Source organism: Chinchilla lanigera, unplaced genomic scaffold (genome assembly GCF_000276665.1).
Source record: "Chinchilla lanigera isolate Chin_1 unplaced genomic scaffold, ChiLan1.0 scaffold00204, whole genome shotgun sequence".
Taxonomy (NCBI): domain Eukaryota; kingdom Metazoa; phylum Chordata; class Mammalia; order Rodentia; family Chinchillidae; genus Chinchilla; species Chinchilla lanigera.
In genome coordinates, this window is record NW_004955605.1 from 278,735 (window position 1) to 281,576 (window position 2,842).

Below are 2,842 nucleotides of genomic sequence, written 5' to 3' on the forward strand. Positions count from 1 at the left end.
AATATAAAAAAAAAAAAAAAAAAAAAGCAGAATCTGAAAGAGTAATAAAATCTAAAAGGTACAATAGATATTGTAATAGGGAAAAGAAACTGCTCAAATAGAAGCAACTGGGATGAAGGAAGGGAGAGGAAAAAGAAAAAAGGAAGAGAAGAAATATGTATACATAAACACAGGATAACTAGGATAATTGTACTACTGATATCTGTTGGTTTATTGAAAGGAACTGTTAATGTGTAATTATTTGATCAGTCTTACATGTCTATATTTGGTTATCTGTGTAACCATTTTGAAGATAACATTATGTAATATGACAACCATTGTTAATACCCTATCACCTTCTTTTGAAATTCTGTATTTTGTTCTCTATGCTGTTTTGTTTATGTATTTGTTTTTGTTATTTTAGTTTTTTCCTTTCTCTTTAAAATGAAAAACAAAATGTATATGTATATACAAGGATAGCTGGGGTAGGTGTATTGCTGATGTCTGTGGTTTATTGAAAGGAAGAGCCAATGCTTACAATTTTCCTTTTTCTTGACCAATTTTGCATGCTTGAATCTGGTAATCGGGATGACTGATCTGGAGACAACAATGTGCAGTATAAGAACCATTGTTGAACTCCTACCATCTTGTGTGATGAAGCTCTGAATCATTTCTGGTTTTTTTTATTACTTGTTACTCTCTTTGAATGTTTGATCAATCTTACATTCTTACGTCTGGTGGACCGAGCAACTTCGTTGAAGACAACAGTATGTAATGTAGCAACCATTGTTAATTCTTATCATTGTGTTTTGAGGTCATGTACCTTTTCTGTTGCTTTTGTGTTGTTTTGTTTTGTCCTCATTGTTGTTGTTTTGCTAGTTTTTTTATCTTTAAAATAAAAAAAGAAAAAGTGAATGAATGAGTAAATAAACCTAAAAACAGATTTCTGGCTGGAGTGCTGGAAAGAGGAATGGCAGGGAGGGACCTCTCTTTGAAGAGGAGCAGAGAGTTGAGTTTAACAGCTGACGGCCCCTTCTCCCACACCTCCCCTTCAGGAGAGTATAAGGTAACTCTAGGTCACCAGACATGTATTCAATTTCTTGCTGAGCTATTTTGAGTCTTTGAGATCTTCTTGTATCGTTTCCCTCCAGAGAGAATAAAACAATAAATTATCCTCTTCTGTTCAGATAGCAGGATCAAATCCAACATTACAAAGGAGATTTTCACAACTAAAAACTGTAGAAAACATCAAACTGCCCCACAAAAAAAGAAACTTGTAATGCTTCTTTTGGGGGTGTGAGTAATGACTGAAATAGAAGAGAAATAGTGTTTCACCAAAGGTAAGACAGATAAAGGCAGGAATCATTTTACAGTTCATCATAGTAAGTTCAAAACCTACTACAGAGTGTGTAAGTATTTGATGAGAGTGAATGGTGTCAGACAGCCCCCTTCCATTCCAGGGTTACTCAGTAGGTCTGAGAACTCTTAAGGTCACCATCTTAGTGAGGCAAAAGGACACATACGAGCCAGCAGGCTTTGTGAAATGCAGGAAGAACTTGGTCCTTTACTTTGTCTAAGCCCGCAGGCTCGTTGCCAAAGTTGGAGTGGAGCAAAGAAGGCCAACTTCCCAACCCAGGAGCTTTCTTTGTCTGTCCTACCCGACTGCATCGGCTAGATTTTTGTATCTTTCCCCAGGGCTAGGACTCCATCTCGTAGGCAAATCTGCTAATTATCTTCAATTATCCTTTGTTCTCAACATTCTATTACAAAATTGGGGACTTAGAGAAAAGTTGAAAAACTTATACTGTGAAAACTTGCATACTTAAAATAGATTGTAATGAATTTCATAAAAAGTTGCAAGGTCTTTTCCAATATTCTCGTTCCATTTTCCCTTAGTTTCTTCAATTAACATTTAATTGTATTCACTTTATTATATATTGATTCTCCACTCATTCATCTATCTATCCAGCTACTCATCTAATTGCTTTTGTTAATGCCTTTCAAAGTGAATTGCAGACATTAGTCGATGCCTCCAAAATGTTTCAATGTTATTAATTAGAGTTCAATATTTATATATAATTCCTTTATTCCTTTTCAGATAGAATTTGTATTCATGCACAGATGTGAAGTGGATCACCCAGGAGTTCCTCAAAATGCATCCACCTGTGCAGTCTAAACTCCCCTCAAGATGCAGAACATGACCATCACTCTGGAAGCTTCTTCTTGCCCCTTCCTGACAAATTTCTGTCCCAACATTCCTAGAGACAACCAAGCTTCTAATGTTTTTCACTATAAATTAGTTTTATCTGTTTTAGGATTTCAAAATATAAAAGCAATCTACCTGTATTCTTCATTTGGTGTTTTCCTTCGCTCAGCCATGTTTCCTGGGATTCGCCTACCCACAGTGTTGCTTGAATTAGAATTCGTTCTTTCTCATGGCCAAGCAGTACTTTACTGTGTGAATATTCTAGTCCTGTGCTGATGGACAGATGGACTTCCCCTGGAGCACTGATGAATGAAGGTAAATGAATACTTCTGCACATTTCGCTTAGTGGACACGCAGTTTGGGTCCTTGAGTAAACACTTGGGAGTAGATTTGTTGGTTCTTAGAGTAGGTGTGTAATTAATTGCATAAGAAACTGTAAGATCTAGTCCAGCGTCCTTATGACATTTTCCCCTTCTTCCAAAATGTGTAATAGCTTTCGGCTGATTCAGTGATTGGTACCGGCAAGCCTTTAATTTTACCACACTGGTAGATACGGAGTGGTAGTTCATTGTGATTCAGATTTGCACTTCTATAATGACTAAAGATACTGAAGTTTCTGTTTCGCATGTGTTTTTTACTGTTCACTTACTATGACTG